The sequence below is a fragment of the Tinamus guttatus genome, unplaced genomic scaffold, assembly GCF_059628265.1.
Source record: "Tinamus guttatus ecotype Peru unplaced genomic scaffold, ASM5962826v1 Tinamus_guttatus_pri_ptg000199l, whole genome shotgun sequence".
Lineage (NCBI taxonomy): Eukaryota > Metazoa > Chordata > Aves > Tinamiformes > Tinamidae > Tinamus > Tinamus guttatus.
In genome coordinates this window covers 218,528-243,961 of record NW_028288733.1, presented here as the reverse complement: position 1 = coordinate 243,961, position 25,434 = coordinate 218,528, and the positions used below count along the sequence as shown (strand labels likewise).

The 25,434-nt window shown below is 41.6% G+C and overlaps 1 protein-coding gene across 1 annotated transcript in view; it reads right to left on the bottom strand.

Moving 5' to 3' along the window:
- The window catches only part of MARCHF3 (membrane associated ring-CH-type finger 3), a 69,153-nt gene extending 50,330 nt beyond the window's left edge, over positions 1-18,823 (bottom strand). The window contains exon 1 of the mRNA XM_088523964.1: positions 18,774-18,823. The gene's annotated coding sequence lies outside the window, so the exon portion shown is untranslated. The remainder of the gene's footprint in view (positions 1-18,773) is intronic.
- Between the last annotated feature and the right edge of the window lie 6,611 nt (positions 18,824-25,434).

Here is a 25,434-nt window from a genome sequence, read left to right as displayed (position 1 = left end):
GAAATAATAAAACCTACAGACTATCACCAAAATCCTAACACTCTCAAATGAGGATTCAATGTATGTCTACAACAGTCTTAGAGTAGCAAAAATTCTTACTTGGTTACCTGTTCAATTCCTCTCTTCAAGGAAAAAAAGGCCCCAAAATCTAACTGTAGTTCTGGAGTCTGCCAGCAGATGTGGGCAAGCTCAAGCAGTTGTGCAGAAGCATGTCCCCACTGCCAAAAAAAGCAGTTTAGCTGAGACAACTTATGTAGATCTAAGGGCATCATCTCTAAAGGGCCACGTCCTTTCTCTGAGATGATCCAGTCTTACCTGCTTTCACAACGGATAGACCTACTGCAGATGGAATGAGTTCACATATAAAACAGTGACTCCTCTACAGAGGATAGCTTGGATCCATAATCAGTCACTGAAAAATACATTCTGCTCATATTCCTACTGAGTTTCTGAAAAGCCCATACAAACACTGGATTTTATCAGAAGCACACAGCTACACAGGCTCTTTTTTGGTAATAAATAATGCAATAAATTCTGCTTATAGCATCATCTCTAATAGGTACTAGCATATACTACAAAGTAACTTACTTATCAGATACTTTCATAAACTAAATTGTCACCTTGACAGTTTGTTCTCCAAGGCTGCGTGTCATCTGATTCAAAAGACACATCAATACCTCTTGTGAGCATATGGTATTCCTAAATGTACGGACTCTTACACTATCTGCCTAGACTATTCACTGTTAGATTTGCCTCAGCCTACCAAGACTTCTGACTCTTTCCAGATCAATGCAGAGATCAGATGAAGAGCTCTTACAGCTTACATGTTCATACCTCTCTGGGTATAACTTTGTGAGTACACAAAGGCTGTTCCAGAGCTTGGCCTACGAGAGTCTGAGACGTGAAGACCACAGCACTATCTCCTGTTATTTATGATTTATGCAGTTGACTTCATGCGTGAACGCCTTGTTCATCTGAAGAGCCTCTTTGTCAGCATGAAAAATGACATGGTATAGTTCTACAGACAGCATCTAATTCCAGTGCTTATCTACCCGACAGGAATTATTGGAGTAAGTGAGAACTGCTGGTAACGTCTGGTGCTATAAGACTTGGGGACTCCATTGATGGGAAGACCACCAAGGACAGGAGAAAAGAGTATAACAAAGGAAAGCAGGAAAGGAAGTAGATAAAGTAAGGCGGGTACAGAAAGGAGAAGGAAGACAATAGGAGTGTAATCAGCTAGCAACAATATCTCATCAATTACAAAAGGCAAAGCAGATTTCAGGAAAAAGTAAAAAAAAAGTATGTTTTGGGGAGAGGGGAAGAGGGAATACATTTATAAAGCTATAAAAATAAACTTACCTCTAGCAACATTTAGAAATTAGGAAATTGTATTCTTAGTAATGACTCTTTCAAACTTATTTCTGAAATGAAGCTTACAACTTCACAATGATCACAATCATTTTACACACAAGTACTGAAGCAACATTTAGAAGAAAAGGACTATGCAACTGAATCAGCAGGGGAAGCAAAATACAAAGCCAGTGAAAAGAGAAATCAGCATTTCCTTTGACTCCATTAAGAAAAATCTAAAGATTAGTGATCATTGCCAAGAGAGATTATAATTTACCAGCAGCTGTATTATGCAGACTTTCTCAAGGAAATTGGTCAACCTAGTATGACTTTAGAAGACACCTTTAAGAAATCTTCAACCATTATAAGCAAAACACCCTACTCTTTTCACTTTATTAAAATTATACATAGTAGGAAAATCTAAAATTCCTTTAGGCTAAGGATCTCCTTTCTAAAATATAACTCAAATCATTATTTTAAGGCAATCATTTTCATTTTAGAAACAAAAAACAGGGTGGAAGGAAACGTTGCCTGTCTTTCCTCAGATTGCATAGAGAACAAATGTTAGGAATAAGAAGCGCCTTGCCTGCCAAGTCTCCTCTTTTAACTGCTAGACTGAACTTGATCCTCTCAGAGGCTATGCTACCACAGCAGCAATATTTGATATAATCAGAATTTAAAAGTGAGCAGGATAGTGCAACGGCAGAGCTCTGCCAACTTGTAAGGATCATTTGGCATCACTTTTATTGCTTGCTCCTCAGAGAGCACCACACGTATATCTGTGTTCTGCACTGTGCTCCACATGTTGTAATACAACAAACACGAGCATGATACCGCTCGAATCTTGCAGAATCGGGCACCTCAGAGGAAACGTGTATTTTAATCTCAGATATTCCCCTTAGCAAAATAACAGAAATATTTATTATTGATGATTAACCATCTAGAGCTCCATGGCAAGGATGCCAACTACCCAGACTTTTCCCTTCATGTGAAAATCAACTAAAGAAAAAGCATTGCTAGGAGAACGGACTGTAAAACACCAGTGCTGCAGAGAAATGCACTGAGTACTGCATATAAAAGGCTCATGTCATGAGAAAGGATAGAAAATAGATGTGCATGTGCACAGCACAGCACAGAAAAAACAACAACAATAACAACAAAGTAAGTAAAACAAACCTAAGATTTTGCCATAAAGCCCCAGCAGTCTCAAATATTTCCAGTGTACTTCAGGTAGCAATGTTTTCTCCAAGTCTACACTGATACAGAAGCAAATGATAAAGGAAAAAAAAATGTTTAAGCCAGATAATATGGAGGCTGTATTTGCAAAAATACCGGCTGAAGAAAAGAAGTGGGAAGAGAGCTAAAACAGAAAATATCTGGTGTCTTAACTTCATATCATCATTAAAGCATATCAAGGCAGACAAACAGCAGATTCCAAATGTCTCTTTGCTAGAAAGCATCAATGTGATAGGAGTTTTAGACTCCTAACCACTTCTTTTCCATCTTGCCAAATTAAGATTAAGCACGGAGTACTTTGTGAAGAGCTGATCCAACACCTGTTGAAATCAATGGTGAAACAAATGTTACAGGATGAAATCCAAGGCGCCTCTAGACGACACCTTGCTTTTTCCCCCAGGTTTTGCCAAGCACAGTTACTGTTTGCTGCTGCTGAGATTGAATTCCAGTTTGAGTCTAGCCTGTCCTAACAAGCTATCCAGATTCCTTCTGGGAACAAACTGTACATGTCTGGTCTAAAGCTTTTTATTTCACAAGGAAGCTTCAGGTTCAGAAGTGAAAAAGGACGGGGATTGAAAATATCTGGTATTTTACTCTGCGCATTAAAAAGAAATCTGCAGATGCTCAAATTCAATCCTGGACATTTCTTCTGTCACACTAAAAGGAAGGGAGAGAGTGTTGGGGACACTTATATGCAGAAGTTTAGGAGAACAAAAACTTGTTGTTTCTAACAGATGTCTATAAAGCTGCCATACACTGATGTGAAGATCAGGGACAGAGTAAGAATTTAATCTTTCCTAAATGATTAGGGTGTTTTTGTTGACAGGATCTCTTCTTATGCTGACAGTTTTCTGGAGGTCTTTTATATAAGAAATTTCCAATCCCACCTTGCAAGCCTACATTGTCTCTAGTGCTAGATTCTTTGGTGATTGCTCCAATACGAAGCAAATAAAAAATGAACAGACATGAAAGGGGAGGAGCTACAGTTTTTGTTTAATAGACCATCTGGATCACATAACAAACAAAACTGCCCATTTAATGAGGCGGGACATACTGCTTTATTTATATTGTAACTTGCAGCTGCTGTGGCAGTAAATTCTATATATCTGTAAATTTGGTCACAAACTGGTCTTTACACAGGTACATCGGGGAAAATAATAATAAAAAAACCTCTCCCCTGTCATATTTAAGAATTCCCTCACAGCCCTTACTTCTGCTTGAAGATACCTTGACACAAGAAAGGTCCAAGTCAGAATGTTGCCCATGATTCACAGTTCAAGCCAAAGTCAAGGAAAAGAGCAAGTATTCTTGGGTATCATATGTTCTTCTGAGAAGTACATTAAATCCTAAGACCAGTATTAGCATTTTGTTCATAAGGACTCCCCTTTGGGAGTTATCCTTGTAACAAGGTTACATCTTGTTATACCACTAGTCAAAACTGTTTTTACAATTACCAATATGTAGAGAAATGAAGCAAAACAGAAAATAATTTAAGTTTTTGTTATAGTAAACAAGCGAAAGTGAAGCTATGTTTTTTTTCTCCATTTTTATAAACAGCTAATCACCAATAGACACCAGTGAGCTACAAACTCTCTGAGCGAATAAACTTAAACCACACTCAGCCTTTTGCAGTTCAGTTACTGAACACAGGCCCTTCGGAAGCCAAGGCAAAAGCTCTGTAGGCTGTGTTGAGTTTCTCTTGGTGCATATTGTTTCTTAACTATCTCAGACATTAAACAGAAGACTTAGCAGTTCAGAGACATTCTTTTTGCAGGCTAAATGAGACCACAGTCTTTTTTACTATCAAAAACATCAGGCATGTAAAATGAGGGACATACATGAATATGAATTCTGTCTTTCCAAATTCATCTTCCTTTTTTTTTTCCCCTTAGCTTCAATGACTTCTCAAATTTCTAGACAGTAAGTGGAAACTTTACTATTTGCAGAGCTGCGTATCTGTCTTTGTTACTTTGGTGTTCCCCTTGGACACGTATGAAGTCAGTGTCTCAAAATACCTGTTTGGTTGGAAGCAGTTTTTTATCTGACAGTGTAATGAGTAACAGTGCATGTGCAGACCTTTAGCCTTGATTAGCTCTGAGGCTGCAGTTTTGTTCTGACTTTCCAGAATCTGGCAGCATGTGATAACAAGTACATCACAGGCAGAATTACAACAGAAGGCTTCTGGAAGCTGCATCTGTTTATTCTGTATTAACAGTGGCCTTATAATCAAAGATGACTTGCTGCTTGTTTGCATTTGATTATGCTAATACCTGAGATACTTTCCAAACAGGAAAAAAAAAGGTAGACTTCTCCTAAAGTATTCATCATTCAAATCCAAAAAAGAAAAAGAAAAAGAAAAAGAAAAAAAGAAAAAGAAAAAGAAAAAAAGAAAAAGAAAAAGAAAAAGAAAAAGAAAAAGAAAAAGAAAAAGAAAAAGAAAAAGAAAAAGAAAAAGAAAAACCCACACACGATGGAGTTCAAATAAGAGGAGAACAAGATACAAGAAAAGTTAGGTCAGTAGAGGGTGGTTACATCTAGACAATTCACCTTTTGTGTTGCTACAGCGATTATTTATGAGATGGGGCTTTTGTTTAACTACAATGGACTGTCAGTTCTAATTATATATAGCTAATGTTGAGAACTACTGCACAAGTGGTTGAGGATAATTCTTCCAAGTGGAATATATGAACTGTTTGCAATTACCCTTCAAGTGTCCTTATCAGTCAGTGAGTTTCCTTGTAGGCATTATGGCAAGCATTTATCTTCAAGAAAAGTTTGGAAGAGAAAAGAATCTTTGAGGACAAGGTCAAGAATAGTTTCCCACAAATGAAAGCATAAAAGAAAACACAGAAATGGTAACAAGGGGGTCAGTCAATGATGTAAGGAGACAAGCCTGAATGGCCAAGCATATGATAGAAGTGGGCATAACATAGTACAGAAAACAGATAGCAGGAAGGTGACATAACACGGGACTTCAAAGAGGATTTGAATTTGATTCAATAGAGACATCCAAAGAGAAAGTGATAAAGCTTTGTCAAGGAGTGACTTGCCATAGGGAAAAACAAGGTAAGAGGAATAGGAAGTTAAGTGCTGCTGAAGAACGCAGTTAGAGAGAAAGTGGACAGACACAGAAGTCATGGAAGAAGAATTGACAGCACTGTGCTTAAACGTACAGAATGAGCAAGCAAGCGATTACAGATCTTGGTTAGGGCCCAGGCGATCTAGACCAAGAACAAGGAAAAGGAAATACAACCACTCAGTTGACATAGAAAGGAAAAGATGTCTAATGTTTCATGTTTAGATTTATAAAAAGGTCCTCATCCAGAAAGCTTCAGAAACATGAGCTAATGCAGACTAGATAAACGCTAAGAAAGGAGATAGAGAGAGAGGTTTAATCATAGTGAAGACATAATTACAGTGAAACAGTAGGGGTTATCTTAAGTAATCCTGTGGAGGGAAACAGACAGGGCCATAAAGGACTGTCTGCTAGGCAGGGCTGAACTGCCCAAATGTAGCCTGATGCCTATACATTCAAAAGGAACCGGGGCTTCCTTTCAATCCAGACAAATAGAGAGAGGAAAGAATGCAAGAAAGGTAGCCTGTTAGAAGAAGAGACAGCAGGATTGTCCAGAGAAGTCCCAGGAGATTCATACCCACGTGTTGTCAAAGAGGGAGACGGGATCAATATAATCAAGAGAAGTAGATTGGACAGGAGGGAGGAGTTACCTACACAAAACATCTGAGAGCTTGGTTGAAAATGGACTGATTGCTGTTAAGCTTTGGTGACACCAATGTCAAAAAGACAAGCTTGGGGACTCATTCCAAGTAGTTAACCAATTTAGTATCTCTTGTTTTAGTACCTTTATGACTGAATAAATTGCACAAGGCTTCAGATTTCTTAGGCTTTTCTCCCCAGAGGGAGCAGGGTCTATTCAATCGCTTTTAACTGATTTTCCTACTTTGCCACCTTCATCTATTGTGGCACATATTTTTCAGCATGAAATGCCTCTAGCCAACTGTAACAGCTCTGATTTTAGCGAGGACAATGTCAAAGGCTTAGGGAGGTCAAAACAACCAAACTAGTTAAGAAGTTTCCCAGAGAAACATAGGCAAAATGAAGGAACTACTGTAGCTTAAAGGAATCATTAGCACAGCAAAAGTGAGAGCTCAAATTATTCACTCATTTACAGTGACTGCATATTAGGTGCATGTATTAAGGCTCTGTTCTTTGCACATGCAAATTCACAATAAGGAAGTAGAAAAATTAGGTGATTAAAATAGGCATAGTTGCTACAAAATGCTGCCTCACTTGCAAATAGTAAGTATGACCATGTTACACACCCAGGGAAAACTTAGTAATTTCTCATTAGGAAATGCTTATTTACACTGTGTAGGACAACATTCAAATTAACTCATCTATTTAACCACTTGTCAACCACTTACTCAGAACAGAACAGAATAGAAACATGTTTTAGTTGGTATTTATCTGCAGCACTGCAGCAAAGAAAACCCAGGTTTTGATTCACCTCCATATTCCTGGGGTGATGCCCAGGCACCCTTGTCAGTACAAGGCTGGGAGGATCTTCAGCTTTGCTGGACCCCAGGACAGGGCTTGAACATGGATATGCGTCACCATCAATCAGTTAATGACTCTAACATTTGGACTCAAGGAGAAATCCTGAGCCTTCTACCTTACTCAGATTAAACCACCATCCACAACACTTTCTGTTGCATTAGGAAAGATATCATCAGACAAACACTGTTATCTGCCCAGGAAACCAACCTCGTTACCTCCAAAGTGGGCTTGTTCTCCAATTCCTTCATGCAACACACACACACACAAAAGAAAATAATAATAAAAAAATATATATATAAAGTAACTGAGCAGCCAGCCATGGACTTGGAGTAGCCCCATCACAATTAAGATCATTCTGTGTGGAGAACATTTTTTGTGACATACTGTAGACCCAAATCACACAGGGCAAGGTGCAATGTCATGACAGTCTATAAATTAGTTTCATGGCCACAGCATTACCAACCAGTCTCTGTTTCCTCTGAGAAAAGCGTGATTAAGGCAAGCAGAAAAATCCTGCTGTTACTCAATGACCCGTACCTGCGTGTCACATAAGGATGGTTTCTACGAGACCTCTGTACCCTCTATCAGTCCTAAAGAGAAGCTGTTGCTGAGGGAGGGAATTCTAGGTCATGCATAGTCCTGATAAAGATTTTGGATCTGAAATCTTTCTGATGGGTCACACGTCCCTTGAAGCTTCCCTACAAGTAAAATGTCCTCTAAAAGCTTCTTTAAAAAGGCTGTGAGAGAGTAATCTGAATCCTGTTGGCTAAAGGTAAAATGTCTAATTCATAGAACTGCTGCAAAAATGTTAGCCTAGAGGTTTCTGTAAATTATTGCAGCAGCCATCTGTGCTGTTTACCCTATACTTATAAGCTTAGGTTATTTCTGTCCAGGACTTCTAGTGAGTGAATGAATACTTGCTCTCATAACAGATTCAAATTCAATCATCACTGCATGCCTCTATGTACTCATCCACATAACCCCAGGGTTTTTGGGCATGTGTTCAACTGTTTAATCTAGCATGAGGGGATGGAGTCTATCAGAGCCCAAAGTTAAGTCACAGTATAGTACCAGCAAATTTAGTGTTAGAAGCAGATTACATGCAGAAAAGCTTTGTTTGGCTCCAAAATCTAGCTAAAAATTTGCCTCTGTGTATATATATTCATGCATTTTTAATAATCACAATTTTTGAAGATAAACTCTTTGGGCTTATCTTCCAACAAAATTTTGAAAATTCACATGAATTTGTGAAAGTACATGTCTTTCGTCTGTTCATTTCCTGTGACTCACAGTTCATTTTGTAATCTGTTACAGAAATTATGTATACATTTTTTTTTTCTTTTTTATTCAGGATTCATCTTCAAGAAAAAAAAAAAGCAGCTGAATAGTCATAGGATTCTCAGATTAAAAAGTGAACAAGCAAAATACTGACAACTTATTTATAGTCAACATGTTGGAATTAAACACTATGACATATGATCCAAATACTTGGGATGGAAAATGGAAGACTAACAGCAGATCATTTAAGTAAAATAGTATGATGGCAACCTGGGAATTTTGAATAAAAGTAGCTACCTAGTAGGTAAGTTTTATCCCATTAGATGTAGGTAGTTTTTTCCTTGACAGAATAATTTATTCTTTTCATAGATTAAAAACTTCTCTTTATAAGGATATAAATTATTTCAAGTGATAATGCTGCGCAATTCAATAGTGTCTACACTAGCATGCATTAACTAATCCTTTCCAAATGTATTTTTATATAGGAATAATAAGTCTCAGCTATTTCACAGGTAAACAAAGGCAAAGATGAGGAGATACAAAACTTCAGCAGAGAACTGAATTTTGAGTCAAGTCCTCCGCTTTGTCTGAGAATTGCCCTTCGTTCATCCAGTTTTGTGTGAATTCAAACACACAGTTTTCGCTTTCATATGGTATGAAGATGGCATATACTGCTGTAGAGAGTTTATCAGCACTGGACAAGCCTAACCACTTTTACCTTTCCTTCACAAGGAACTCAGTTATCTGGAGACAACTGGGAATGACAAACAGAAGTTCTTCCTAAAGCTGTTAAACTCAGAAATTCAGCCCATGCAGTCTTTCAGACATGCACAATGGACAATAGTGTAGAGTGGCAAGTTGCATTGGTTTGGCTTCTAATCTTAACGGAGACATTTCCTGTCTCATGTTACACCACTGAGTAACCTTCTTGTTCAACTTAACATGGAATTTTCAAAGCTTAAAGCTCAGATTTGAAATTTAAAAACTGCATTTTACATCTGTTCACTTCTTGGGCAGAAACCCACTATAACAATATCAGCAAAATTTCAGCTAAAATACCTGAAGTGCTCTTGTGCTTGCTTTAGCTTTTGCATTATTGAAACTATGAAGATACAAACGCTTCTCAATAACTGTGTCAAATATTTCCATTGTTTTCAATGCCGTTTTGCTGTTTTTCAGTACTTTTTTTTCTAAACAAGTAACCCATGGTCTTTCCTCTTAGGAGAAGTCATCCAGAATATAAAAGAAAACACTTCTGTGACAAAATCTTCAACATCAGGAAAAAACTCAGAGAGTGATTTCTTCAACTTGTTATTCAGATTTTTAGAGTAGTTTATCTAGAAACCATTTAATTTTCACCTCTATTCGGTTTTATAAGATATGTCCATGAGAGTTCTTAACACAAAGCTAACACCTAAGTACATATAGCGTAAAGAAGCTGAGAACTCTGCTAATATTATCTGTACGGAGATAGCAGAATTAACATTTTTGTAGGCTTTGGATAAAAATTGTTTTGGGCACAATGTTCAAAAATGCCCTAAAATTGTCACATGGGTTTTCATTAGCTATGGCTGCACAAAAGCAAACCTCCACATAGAGCCACAGGAAGTACAGCAAAAATATAATTCAAAAGGACAGAAGTATAAAGAAAAGGAATTGCTACAGTTATGAAAAACAAAATGAGGAGATTAAAATAACTTTAATTAATCACTGAAATAAAAAGACTGCATTAAGTGTTAACATTTTTTTATCAGAAATATCTGAAAAACTGTACTTTAGAAATCTCCCTGTTCTTTCAATACCCATTTAATTGTAAATTACCTTCATGAAGACTCTGTAGAAATTAGATTGATTAGTTATCTACCAAAGCCTACTCAAAATTTGATTTTCTTTGATGACTTTGATCTGCAGACCTTAAGCGAGCTGAGAAGGGACCACTTCACTGTCAATGACTAACAGCGTTGTACTTACCGTGTCATTGCTACTGCTGAATAAACGCATTCCCAGAATTCGGCTTTCCCAAATCGTCAAAACAGATGGGAGCAGCTTGCAATATACCTATTTAAATGTATTTCAGAAACTCTATGGCCACTCTAGCTCTAAAGCAGCTGCGTCTGTGGCTCATAAAGGAGCTTTCAAAGCACAGTATTCACACATGAAAAAGCACATGCCCGGCTCTGGAGAAGACTCACTCATGTTACTTCAGAAGTATTTCAGTTATGTGTGTGTAACCATTATGGCTTCTTTCTAATTGCTTCTGCTATACATTTTCTGTAAGCTCATGCTGTTTCCCACCCACGCAGCCTGTGGAGTAAAAATGCTTTCCTGTCAAACTTTGCAGAGCTATCTCACCAGACATGAGCACGCAGGCATGCATATAGAGGCTCACGTCATCTTTAGCAAAAACGTTTTGTTATTATTGGTGCTCTGATACCTGCCTTTTCTAACGCCATTAGAAAATCACATTTTTAAATTGTTTACATAACATGTTTAATGGTGGAAAATTCTCACCAGGAAATCTGTAGAAATTAAACCGTGTTCTTATAGCTTTTGTTTAAATTGTCTCAGTGTGATATTTGTCAATAAAATAAATCATGGTAAGAATGGAACTTTCTCATTTTTAACACAAACTACATGTGCTGAGACAATCAGCTTTAACTCTTCTTCTCTTGTTTAGAACTCAGTTCTACTTTCCTAGAATTGTGATTTCAATGAAGAAGAGTTTGTTCCTTAAACTGCTCTGACAGACATGGTATGAGACATATATAATTATTTTTGGCAACACACTCAGGAATCTGGAGAGAAGTGAAAATACTCCACTTGTCAAGGTCTGGAAAAATGCATTTGCTATTCCCAGTCAGAAAAAAAAAATCACATTTTCAATCTGCTAGATACTGTGGAATAAAAGGGTAAAAATCTAGTTCATGCTCCCAGAACAGTGTTTCTAGAAGAATAATTTCCATTCTCAGAAAATACTTTTAATTTGTTAAAATGAATGGAAATATATTTTAAAATTGATATATTTCTCTTATATTAACAATAGTTTCAATTTTCAGGCCTAAATAAGATTTTACTAAGGAAAAAAAAAAAGAAAGAAAGGAAGAACAAGTGAGACAAATAGACAAATGATATTCAGGTATTCTCATCCATACTACCACACAGCACTTATCAGGACCAGATTCGTTTACAAACTCTATTTATGAAAATAATGAGTTCAGGAATGGCTATACCATAGACGCTTTTGCCACCACTTCTTTCAAATATGCCTGGTTTTCTTTGTCAGTCCATACTGATTACAAAACGTTGGTGCATGTATTTTATAAACAGACCCCTGTTTATTTGTCTGTCAGACATCCTGTTTGTTTACTCTGAGATGTCACAATGCAGTGTCAAGCACTGTATTTCACCAGGAGGAATAAGCCGGATCTTGTTATTGCTGATTTGCAGTATAAGGAAATCAGACTGAGTGACAACTAGAAAAGAAAGCTGATTGTTCAGGAAACAAGCACATTAGTAATTAGCACTTATCAGGAATGAAATATAACAAATACATTGTTGTTAGATAGGAATTCGTTACAACAGCATATCAAATAACAGTTACATAGTTGTGGCCTGTTTTTAAAATTCATCTTGCAAGAGTGGGTCTGGCAGCAGCAGCAAACCAACACTATCACAACGAAACAACCAGAGGAAAACGCAGCACCAACCAAAAGCCTTACCTGCACCGGGGCAGGGCCCAGGAAAAGGGTCCAGGTTATGGTTTTGTCCAGTGTTGCTACTGGGCTCTGAGATGCACCAGGAGTGACTTCTGTGTCCACGCAGGGTGCCCTCTGCAATGACTTGAGGGCTGCCATGACTGCAAAGCTCTCTCTATGTATTTCAGCGTTGTGCCCCTACACATGCACAGCATGGCATGCCATGGATCTTATTAAATGGCTTTGGGATATGAAGAGTACATCATGGTTACAGGTTAAGATGTGTATGGCCAGACATGCCTTTTGCCCTGTCCCTTTACCATACGTTTCATCAGTCCAGCTGAACAAGACAGGGGGTTAGCAGGGCTTCACGCTCCAAGGGCAAATGCACCACAGCTTGCAGCAGTGGGCTAGTTTTGTGGGCAGACACAGACAGGCTGGTGTTGGAGCTGCTGAAGCCTGGAAGGGCTTTAGTGCAGGGTCAGCATGGGACATCACCAGCAGAGGTGCCTCCAAAGGACAGTGTTTTGGCACAAGCTTTTGCAGGCAAAGAGGAGGCTTGTCCCTCTTTGGGACGCTGCGCTCCCAGCCAAGCAACCGTACGACTGGCTTTTGGCACGTGGGAGAGTATAAGCAAATAACTTTAATTCAGCCTGGAGAGCAGAGCAATTTTGCCTCTACCTGCAAAAAAACTCCTTAAGCGCACCCTAAGGGACAGGACTCATTAGTCTGAGCAGGGCTGCAAGCTAATACAGCTTCTGAATAGTGCTAGCCCCTCTGTGCCTGCTACAAGCACCGTCAGAGCGAGCAGACAGACGCCTGTCCACACGCAGGACGTACCCCTGCGCACAGGTCCCACACACGTGCTCTCCTGGCAGCTCTCCTTCGGGGCTCCCTCAGGCTTCCACCACCGAGCTACCGGGCTGCCTGGTCTCTCCATGGCTAGCAGAAAACAGCAAGGCTCATGAAGTGCCACCACAAGCCAGTTTCTCACCACCCTATCCGTGGCTACCTTACAGATGACATTATCAGCCACTGCTTTGCACTGCTCTGTATAAACATGAAAATAGCCTTTCCATTTGTTAGCATGCTCCAACTTGGTTTTAAATAATGTCACTACTAAGAGGAAAGAGTAAGAACAGGATGGTGTAGCTAGTCAATAGAGCAGTAAGCTCCCACAGGAAAGAGATCTTCCAGGTGACACTCAGCAACCCACACAGGCTGTGGTTCCACTTTCAAATGTAGTTCTATTTGAGCCATTTGAAGGTAGTGCTATGACTACTGGCCCTCCCATTTCCCCTCTAATCCTGCTCTCTCCTGTCCATTGGCACTTACAGTGACTCAATTCTGGTTACTAAACTAGCCCCACACTAGTCCTGTTAGGAATTAGAATATTAGAAAACTGGTGTTTTTCTGCTGGTGGGCTTCCCCCAGCCAGCTCCCCACAGGGGCAGCTGAGCGCTTGACCTGGCCCAAAGGAAAAGCCCCATGGCCACAAGCAGCAGGACTACAGCATGACCAAATCTGAACCAACACAGAGCTGTACCCTAATCCTCCTCCTGCCTTTGTCTGGTTTGGGTAATGTGGGGACAAATGGCATTTCCCTCCCTCATGGTCTGACTCTTCCAATAGCGCTGAGAAAGGAAGACCACCAACAATCAGTACCAAACGAAGGGAAATAGAGAAAACTTTATCCACTTTATTAATATCCTTGTTATAGTCAGAGACATATCACCATTAATCATGATTATTGCAGCATTGCACTCACAGGGCTCTATTGCATGAGGCATTGTACGAATACAGAATGATGATTTAAAGGCATGCCCTGACTGTTTAGAGTGGCTGGACAAGCACTCAGTGGAAAAAAGGAAAACACAGAAGCAGAGGCAGAACACTGATGGTGGCAAAGAGACTGTCACGACCACCTACATTTAGGAGGGGGAGGCTGTCAGGGGAAGAAAAGGTGTAAGGTAAAGCAGCTACATAGAGAAACAGGAAAGTACAAGAGCTTAAGGCATAAAAGGCTAAGAAAGGGAAATGTGGATGGATGATAAGGTGGAGACACTGGAGATACAGAGTTGGGCCAGGCCAGAAACAGACACACCTGAGAGACTTAACACATGTTTTTGTTATAACTACATGTTTTGTGGGTGCAACTGCTATAGATTTCACCCCAAAATACTATCTTTCAGATTTTTCAGTGAGAATGAACAAGATGCAGTAAAAATATTTTGAATGAATCATATTCCTGTCAAAATTTGAGGTTTTTAGAATAAAGTGTTCCACCACACAGTTTGGCAGATCCTTGTGTTGGGAAAATCTTCTCAAAGCGTTTTTTTTCTGGTCCTAATCTGAATCTCATAATTTAGTCCCTGGGCACTGTTACCCTGTGAGGACCCAAGTTTTGGGATGGCAGTGCCCCACAGGAGACCCTGCTCAGCGGCTGCCTGCGAGGGGACCCCCGAGAGGGCTGGAAGCACCATGCTGGCCAGAGATGGACAGCAGTCAGTGCTGACCTCGAATGTGAAGTCTGGAAACTACACCTTGCATGGTAGAAACGTCAGAACAAATGTTCTGAAATTCTGAGGCAAGTATTTTTTTTTACCATTTTAAAACTTACACAGAAGAGCTACGGCAGAGGCATGCTGCTCTCCAGCAAGAAATAGCGTTAAAAAAAATCTTCCTTCGCTCCTGCTCTCCTTCCCCCCACAAAATGCCAACAAAACCACAACAGCTTAGACTGCCATCAGGGCAGCCAGTGTTTTATACTAAATGACTGCCCCCAGCCACCCCGGGCCATTCAGCTGAATTAAGTCAAAGGGACTGCTGGCAGGCTTAAAAATAGGCATGTGTTTAAGAGCTTTGCTGGCTTTGTTGCTGCAGTAAAAAAAAGGAAATTGGAGAGGCATCAATCTGGAATTGAAAATATCATCAATATCTTCTAGACACAAAATATAATTGGAATTAATAATTAATTTTGGTCTAGAGTGCCTTGTATGAAGCTTGAGAGAGAGCAAAGTGAGTTACTAACTCTTTTCCTTCCTTTTTATATTTACATGAAAGTAGGTTCAGTAATCGAGAGGAAGAGGGATGAGACACTCTACTGTGGGAGGGGGCATCATAATAAAGAAAATGAGGAATAACTGCAGCACACGTTGGACTGCCACAGCAAGGATGACATATGGGTATAGCTAGAATTCCTTGATAAGTGCTCTGCTTTGTATTATCACCTTGGTGATTTTCAGTACTTCGATTTTGTGACAAGCCTTCCTGCACAGTCTCATTAATATTTTTCCTCCCTCTAATACTCTGGCTCTAAGCAGCAGCAGTATTTCTTCCTGCCAACTTTCAGAAAGAAAGGAAGACACCCCCTCAGCAGAGGAAATCTGTTGTGTGCACTACTGCAACACTCACTCTCTTTTCCTCGCTCCATAATCTATGCTCTGTTTTAAATGAAGGGTGCCCACAATGGCTCTTCTGGGCTCGTTCTGGTTAGCTGGAGTCATCTTCAGAGAAAGATATATCATTCGATCAATGCCAGTCTGAGGATGAATCCATTCAAACGGTTGGCAAAGAAAAGGCCTCTAAGGTTTCTATGGAGGGACCTAGGGAAAAACTAATTGCAAAGAACAGCTATATAACTGCCAGCCGTGTTTTCAAATGTAGATGTAATTTCTAATGTTATGCATACCTGTGGAAAGAGTTTGATTGTATCTGCTGCAGAGAAGGAAGAAATAATACCCTATATAAATTCTGAAATGTGTTGGCAGAGAGGGAGCGGAACATATATTGATTTTCCTTTTAGATAAGCCACATGTTTTGGTAGCAACATGCCAGATTTTCTCTCTTCCCCACTGTCTTTATTTTCTTTCTTTCCTATTTTTCCTTTACTACACAGGGCTCTGCTCTGCAGCACGGTGCAACACACACATCAGGACTCAGCTGAATGAGTCAGTTTGGGCTCCAGAAGCAGTCTAGGCACCGTAGTGCAGGAGATAAATTAGTCTGTGTGAAAATCAGTATCACCATGGCAAAAGCACAGCCAGTACCTGAGCTTGCCCGCCCCTACCTAGCGCTGCGGCCAGCGGATCGGCCGGACAGTGCCGGCTTTTTTCCTCTCCGCTAGGTCCTGATTCCTTCACATGCTGCACCAGCCCTTGGCCGTGCGGAAGAGATGCTAAGCACGCTTGAAAATTTCCACCCAAATCTGCCCTCCCCTCCACCTTTTTCTTTTTAATGTTTTCTCCTTGATAGCGTTGCCACCCCTTCAACGCCACCATACTGGTCTGTAGCTCTGGGTCCTCTTGACTCTATTAGAGGTTCTTGTTGTAAGCACTGTTACCTCTTTAATGTTCAGTCTTTAGCTGCTTATGAAGCTCTTAAAGCTAGTCCAGCTCTAGCTCTGTCAAAAAAGGATGCAAAATAAATAAAATCTCTTTCTACACTCCAGCTATCTCACTACAGACAGACCAACCTGTCCTGGACAGGGTCCTGAATGCCGGTGTCTGCACCTATCTAGTGGTGGAAAAGGGAACTTTAAAAGGTAGCCTGCAGGTGCAAAGCGGGATGTGCTATCATACCTGCAGGATGTGCTATCATACCTGCAGGATGTGCTGTCATACCTGCTTTAGTTACCTGTGCTAACACCGAAGCTCGCTTGGGCATTAGAGGGTTCACTACCCTATGCCATTTCAACGGGTGCCAAAAGCCTTAGCTGCTCACAGAGACATCAGCACGGTACCTTCAAAGCATATTCCACTGCAGGGTCCAGAGGGGAAAACCGTGGGAACCATCCAAGCCACTCCAGTTCACGGGAATCACAACAGCCATCAACCCGGGAGGGCATCTGCACACACATCGGAGTGAAGAACCTTCTACACAGCAACTCAGCCCCTTTGAGAAGACCTGTCTACATCCTTTCCAGCTTTATCAGCTTCATCCTCCTGCTGAGAGAAGGAGGCTCTGCCAGTATGTTTGCCATGAGAAGTATAATTATGCTGATGCGTTTTAATAAGCATTATCTACCAAATTATATTTTGGTAGACCAGAATAACTCTCATCCTAATTACAGCTATTTGGAGCAATTGATATTACCCAATCATTTAGGGCTCAAACCCTTGAGCCGCAAGGCAGTTTCTGACATACTTGGACTCCTGCTCCAGATGGAGCTTGTCTTTTATAGCAAGTGAAGACCACACTGAAGCTATGGGCTTGCTACAGAATTTACTTGTGAAATTCTGCTGCCTATATTAAACAAGAGACAACATAAATGATGGAGACCAAAAAAAAAAAAAAATCCTTCTAGGTTTAGAAATCTGGCAACCAGCTAATCTCTGTGTTCCAGAATGAGGTGATTACCTGAGCGAGTCTGTAACTATTGCGCTCAACCAGTCCCTCATCGGAAAGTTTCAGAACAGGCATTGTACGCCCGAGGTGCTCTCACAATAGCCATTAACCCAGATAAACAGGTTGGTGGCTTCATCAGCCTAACAGACACCAGCAGACCATGTCATGACCAATTAATTAAAGGACAACACTTAAAAACATAAAAAGGGGGCCCTTTTCAGGCTATTTTTAATTGCTGAATACATGTAGACAAATCAAGCCATAACCCCACTAGTTGCTGTCTGCTCCACACCTCATCCTTCCCTTTAAATCCCTAGGGATTGCACAAAGCTTATCTATGGCAGCACCCTGTGCTGGATCAGTAGCAGAGAGCTCCCTGTCCCATGTGCCAACAGCCTGATAAGAAGCCCATGGGCATTTTCGGGTTATTTTGGTGCCCATCGGATGCGCTGTACATATCCTCATAAAAAGAATGAAAACAAAACAAACAACAACAAAAACCACTTAGATAACTATTCCTTGTGTTCACTGGTTTCATAACTTTGAAAGAGCCTGAGCGTGCAGTCAGAGTTTGCCAGACTACTCTGCTCTACCTCCTGCATACACGGTATCATCAGTAAAGATGAGTAAAATATAGGGTTAAAAATAAGTTTAAAAACTTGTTGACCTTAAACTCTTCTGGCATATGCAGACATTACTATTGAGCAGTTTCACAATCCCTTTTATCTGCAAGGAGCCATGCAAGCCCTGGCTAATAAAACAACAACAAAAATAGAAAAGAAAAGGGATATGAAGCTGAATCTCGGAATCCTTGAAGCTAGACTTGAATTCAAGGCTGCATCTCATGGCCAGGGCTTGCTATGACTTTTGAAGCCCTTGACTTTTTCTCTTTTTAAACAAATCCTGAAGAAATCTTAATTCTAATAGCTGGAGAGTTTAATTCTAATGAAGAGCCTTCAGCTAGAACAGTCACTTTAATTAACTCGTGCATTTTACTATTGCTACTGTAATTTTTCCTGATAATAGAAAAAAAGGGGGGGCGGGGGAGGGGGGCGCAGCAATCCATCCCGGTACCGATAAAGTATTCCCATGGCTCGCCATTCCGTGCCCAGTGACACCCATTCCACAGACCCGCACCGCCGGTGCCCTTCCAGCAGCCGGTGCCAGCACGACCCGGGGGACACAAAGCCCCAGGCGGCACCCGCGGAGAGACGCGGTCCCTGCCCCCGTCCCGGGCGCCCCGCACCCGCCCCCGGCCCGGCCCGGCCCCGGCCCCATCCCGCACTCACCGTGCGGCGCCGCCGCGGGGCGCGAAGCGGCCGCTGCCGCCCAGGGGGGACCCGCGCGCGCGGCCGCGGCGGGAGCGGAGCGGGAGGCGGGGTCGAACCGCCCCCCGGCGCGGCCCGGCCCGGCCCGGCCCAGCCCCGCCGCCCCCCGCCCGGCCCGGCCCGGCCCGGCCCGGCGCGGCCCCGCAGCAGCGGCGGCGGCGGCACAAAGGGGGCGGCGGGATGACGGGGCGGCTCCGCGCCGCACTGCGGGGCTCGGGAAAGTTTCTGGCGGCGGGGCCAAGTGCGCGGGCTCGGGGTGGCTTCACGGGCAGCCCTGAGGACGCTGCTGAGGAGCCGCACCCGAAAACGGCCCTTCCCGGGAGCCTGAGGCAGCCGGGAGCCGTGCGGAGGGAGCCCGGGGGCATCTGCGTGGTTAGAGGCATTGGTATTGTGTGGAATGGTTAACAGATTTCTTGCATACATATTGGGTTCGATTCGCTAGTCTTTTCCCCAGAACCCCAAGTTTTGCTTGCTGAAATCTAAATGAATTACAGGGTTGAGATTTTGCTGCATTTTACTACCTCCTATTCTTTTTCTCTTAAAACACTTCTGCATTAACTAGACCACCAAGATGAGCTTTAATTTTGCTGTAAGTCTAATTGTTTGGAGGTTTTTGTCCTTGGTTTGCTTTCCATTCACTGTCTCTGCAGCTGGCTGTGTGCTGTGTGCTCTGGTGAGGCAGGTGCTCTTGCAGGTGCAAATGGAAGCTGTACCCGGGTGCTACTGGTCTATTAAAATAAAGGGGAGAGAGAGTCTAGCCCAGGCTGTGTGAATTGCTCGGTTACGCACGGGAGTACGCAGGTGAGTTATAACAAGCAGAGAGATGGGTGTTCACTGGAACAGGTGCATTAAGAAAATCATTTAGGTTCTGGCCTTGAAATTGGATTTGCCGTGGCAGATGCTTACCACCATGTAGACCCACTGAAATGGATGCCTCAGCTCCTAGGGGAGAAGCTTAAATGTGCCTGTAGACCTGTACATGTATCAAATCTGTGTATATAAATATGGCCTCTGATCACTTTTTTTTTTTTTTTTTTTAAGCTGTACCTCCATTTTCAGGCATTCGGACTCCAACTAAACGAGCAAATAGTAACAAAAGTAACAAGCCACATCACCAGCAGCTTGGGAAGTTCATGGGATAACCCTGGGCATCCTTCTGCCTTCTGGACAGGAGACGCCAAGTGCTACAGCCAGGACGGGGCTCTGCTGCAGCTGGTTGCTTGGGAGCCACCAGCTGGACAAAGTGCACGGTGACTTAACCCGCGTCTCCGCCGGCGCAGGAAGCGCGTGGAGCGATTTCTGTTCCTTCGGGAAACTCCTAGGAATGCAATAAATAGCTTCGTGCACGGGTTTTGACCCCTTGTCAAGCTGGTGCCTGGGCTAAAAGCTCCTGGGAAGGTGTCAGAGAGTAGGGGGAAAGGAAAGGGAAAGAACTGGGCTGGGTACGTGATTATATTTTCCAGGTCTCATTTCTTTAAGAGACAGGCTAAAAATATATGCCCTATAATAAATCCTAGATTTAAACTTGACAGTTCTACTCTATATACGCTCATCACTATAGTATCTAAAGTGTATTCCAGTAATGCATGTCACATGCTGTTCTTTAATCCTCTTCTCAGGAGAAGTGGGTATTAGTTGTGTCTTGGTTTCAGTAAGATTTGTGTGCATATGATTGGAGGGGATTTATTTCAGATTTTGTCTGTATTTTTGATCAATCATATACAGTCCAGAAGGCACTATCAAGGAAAAACATGCAAGGTTTAAGTAGTCCTAGTTCCTCCAGTTCATTTCACAGTCAAAAGAGACAACTGAAAACATCTGTCTCCTGGACAAACTCACTTTGCCTTTTCCAGAGTTACAGGAGCCTGTTCTCTGCCATCTTCCACATGTGCTGGGCACATGCCATGAGGATAAACACCTGAAGATAAACACCAGGAGCTAGAGTTTGATTTTAATTGCTATGAGGGGTGAGGGTAGAGGGTGTTTTTTTGCGCAGCGCAGGCGCAGTGTATTCCGCTGAGCTCCCCAAAGGCTGATCCCTAATCCCTCGTGTGAATGCCACAGCCCCCCTCCTGCCCAGCAGAAACCCACCTCTGAGCAAGGAAGGTCCAGAGGCCATTCCCAAGGGTAGGGTGGTAGAAAACAAGGCAGGTGAGAAACTGCTGCTGTCACTGAGCAAAGACAGGAGCGATAATCTTGCCAAGCGCTTCCCCTTCTGGCTAATAGAGATGGCCATCTATGGTCGCCTGTGGTGATGCTCAAAGGTAAATGCATGCACAGACCTGCAACAGAGCTTCAAAACTTTCAGAATCAGCTGCGTCTACGTAAAGATTCATTTATTTTTGTTACTCCGAGCATTAGATGCCAATAGATGAAAACTATGTTCAGTGCTCTATGCCTTACAGAAAGGTGTTTTTTTGTTTGTTTGTTTAAGGAACCAGGAATATTTGGACAGGGCAAATTTGGACTGGGAGCACATTGAGCTAGAAGTGCTATACCAGATAAACCTTATGATGGAGTGACTGCATTTTAAACACAAATTGCTGGAGAAGTAGAAATTTTAGGCAAGTAAGCCTGGTGGGTATTTGTTATTTATAGTTACTGGAGGGAACATAGGGCATTGTGTGTGTGTTTAATTGGGAAGAAGTTGGAACTAGGTTCCTTCCTTATGCATTCAAGCTCTTTTTATGTTATAGAGATAGTACATTATGGGGGTTTGCATTTCTGCCAAATACTCACTGTCAAAAGAATAAATTGCCAGGTTGCACAAAGCTGTGTGTGCCTCCATAAATATATATTCATCAGGGCACATTTCTTCTCATTTTAATATTGCACTTTAACACATGTGATTAGAGAGATGCATGTGCCAGGAGTTTACTGCATTTGTTACATACAACAAGAAAAAAAATGCACCATTTCATGTACGCTATTTCCCTTCTTGTTTTTGGAAGATGAGGGTAGCAGATCTGCTAGTTACGTTAAGTCACAATGTCATTTGCTCAGTCTCCCAAAATATCAAAGGAAATTGGAAATAGCTAATTATGTGAGGCAAAATTCTGGTGCCACTGATACCATTTTTGCCTATGGTACCTCAAATTCACATTACATTTTTCAGGACTGCTACTGTCAAGGGAAATGCAAGGTGACTCGGAAACACTTCCTTTTCTCATCTACGTAGAACACGTGAAACCTTAAGCCATTAAACAAATTACTCTTCCATTGGGCAGAGGCCAGCTTCATGAGAACTGGTAGCCTGCTTTTGGTTTCACTATTCCCCAGGGACAACTCCGGACTGTAACTGTGAGGGGAATAACATATTTTGCTACCTTAACATAAACTCTGCAATGAGAAGCCTCATTGAAGCCGGCAGCCCCTTGCTCTGTCACCTTGTGCTGCAGTGTTTCCATCTGGAAATGACAGGTTCTTCCCTCATGTCGGCCACCAGTGTCCCAAACTCAGTTGTCTCCATTTCTTTGCATCCAAACTGATGGGAAGAGGGATTCCCTTCCTTGAAAGAAAACAGTAACATCTTCTCAGATGCTGCTGGAAGGTTTTGGCCTTATATCCAAAGGCCAAACACACACACACATATATATAACGGCTTTGAAAGGATAGGGTGGGTTTAAAGTGTTTGTTTGAAAAGGACTTTCTTACTCTTCTGATACACTGTAGAAATGTCCTGGTTTTTAGAGCCTAGGCCCCCTGCATGCACGTTGGTCTACAACGACCTTCCTCAGGCACCTACATCTGCTGCTCACGTTGACAAGGAGGAAGGGCTGTGCAGGACTGTTTTTGGTCCTACATAGGAAGAAGAGCGGGAAGAAGAGGCAGTCACCCCTTCTCATCACATTAAATGTGAACAGAACTCATGGCCAAAACTAATGGAAAACCTCTATCTCACTGATAAAGCGAGCCCATAGACAAAAGCTATTATAAAAATCCTCTTATCATGCACTCTACAAAATAAGGGAAGAAAATCTGGCTCTAGCTATGAAAGAAAACTGCCCCAGACTGAATGAATAAGGAACAAGGGCTTTATCATCTACTGCATGATTAAGTCTCATTTTGGCTCCCAATATTTTTACCCAAAGAGACCTTACTAAAAATAAAACAAAGGAAAGTTGCTCTCTGATGGCTATTCCAGCCTCTGTCAGTGATGCACATTGGGAAACGGGGCAAGGACCTGTGTCCTCTGTATATAAGTAATAATAATGGTGTATTTTGAAAGGCACTTGAAGAACCATGACTAAAAAGCACTATGTGCCCTGGTTATCTATTATCAAACCTTCATAAGGAAAAACAGATTACTCTCAAACCATCTTAGATTATAAGAGTAAAGTGAATGAAGAGAATGGCACTTGCCTGCTGACAGAGAACTAATTCAGACCAATTAGTTAGCAATAGATTGCCATAAACTTAAAAATGACTTAAAATTTGACTGTAAACCCTTCCATTTTTTTTTTAAAAAAAGGCGATAAAAAGCACTGTGGGCAGGGCAAGACTATGCAACAGCATACAGTGCAAGAAGCATCTTGCTTCATCAAGTTTTACCTGTTTTTCTGTTTATTTGGTTGCTTTTTTTTGGCTTGTTTCTAATGGTTAAGGCACCATACTTAACTGTTTTGCTGGGTTACCCTGGGTGCAGCCTCTTACTCTTGAGAATTTTCAGCTTGTTTTTTGACAACCTCTTTCACCCACTTTTCAACTACCATGCATGGGCATATGAGCACATCAGGGTAAAACAAAAGGCTCTGAAGGTAAAAGTAAGGATATAAAATAAACAAACAGATTACTTAAAATCAGTGTTGTTCTACAGGAAGGATAGTTGACTATAACTTCAGTTTTGTGTCAAACAGTCATAACGTTTGAAAGGAAACTTCAAAATAGGTCTAAGTATGGGCTTAAACTGACGGGCTGCTCCTGAGTTCTTGTGAATCTAGCAAAGCTTTCCTGTGGATGACACTCACTCTAAACTTCTTCAGGATAGTGGTGTGGTATGAAGTGAGAGCTTCTCAAGTCCTGTAAACATCATGGTGAGGTTGGATGATGTGGCTGAACTTGGCTAGAGCGCTCCGCTATAGAAATGGCAGTAGCTGTTCCCTCTGCAAGCTCTCAGATGCTTTCAGAGCCTTTGCAGAGTAGACTCAGGTTGCTGAACTCTCGAAAGGTTTTAATTTCTCACCCCCACCTGCTCAGGAAGTTTTCATCTTGCAGAACCCAAAAGAGTTAGCTTAGAAAATGATCTGTCAAAGGCTACAGCCACAGCACGAGCGGACCACGGAGGAGGGAGTGGGACTGCCTACTGTCATCGCTTGGATTCTCATCAAACCATACCCCAGAAGCTGAAGTTTGTAATGAATCTGCTCGTCTATCTGGGCGTTGCAGTCTGGCATCTTTGCAATACTGAAGACCACATCAGGTAAGTGTCCTTGCATACATTTCCAATAATGGGACAAGAATGACAGAAAGAACAGAAATACAAGGGATGTGGATTAGTTTCTGTTTAGAAGGATTTATCAAGTAGACCAAAAACGCACGTAACTTTCTTTGGTGTTTACTATCCAGCCTAGAACAGTTGACTGTCCCTTAATCAGTTTTTCTTCTCCTGCAAGGTTAACATTAGTGTTCTGACTGCTCACCTTGCATCCTTCCAGAGAAGCACTAACGGAACTGCTGCATCCCTTCATGAACGAGTATTCTTGAAATTGCTAAGTGGATTTGCATTTGTGTTGCAGAGTAAACTCGTCAGAAAGTGTAAAGCGCAGGCTGAACTACCACAGAACTCTAGACCATTGGTCTAAGAACTATTCCTATCATGTTAGGAACACTCTGCTCACTAGACTTGAAAGGGCAGAGAATTATGCCATACGCATCCCTAACCATGGCCATGGATTATATATCACCTTTTAAAAGTTACTTTTATCCTTTTTTAAGAACATACATGGGTTTTCAGGGAAAAGCTGCATTATTTTAGGCCAGCAAATTTTTGATGAAACTCTTCAGTTTCTTGCTTTCATTTTACACTCTGAAATTAGAAGGTCATATTTGGAGGTAAGATATTTTGTTTCCATTCCAGGGTTGGTTCTCAAATTGTTGACTCAAGTTACTCCTTCACCCTCGCAAGCTGTGGCAGGGGTTAACTCAAGGGCTGAAGAACTCAGTGCTCACCGAAGTCGATGTGAGAGGCTTAAGTGCAACATGTTCATCCCATTAAAAGAAAAATAATCCATTCAGTCCTCATGTACAAGTAGTAACTGTATCAAATTGGGGTTGTTGTTTAACTATGACTCCACTTCAGTTAGTGTTCTGTCTTTAATCAAGTGTCCTTTTCATTTACAGCAACTGCCCTCGTCTCTATTTCAAAATGAACACTTAGGATACATTGCTAAGCTTCTACAAGGAGGCTTCTTATGGACCTATAGCGTACAGGTGCTAACAGTCTGGAAGCTCATTTCATTTTATCTGCTGCTTTGCAGCAGTACTTATTCTGTCAATAAAAGCCAAACAATTTAGCATAGCAGCAGATAAACAGTACAGGAAAGGTCGCTACTCAGGCAGCTGGGTGGGAGCATTAATACAAAATAGAATCAATTCGTTGTCAATTTTTTCAAAAAAGAAGTAT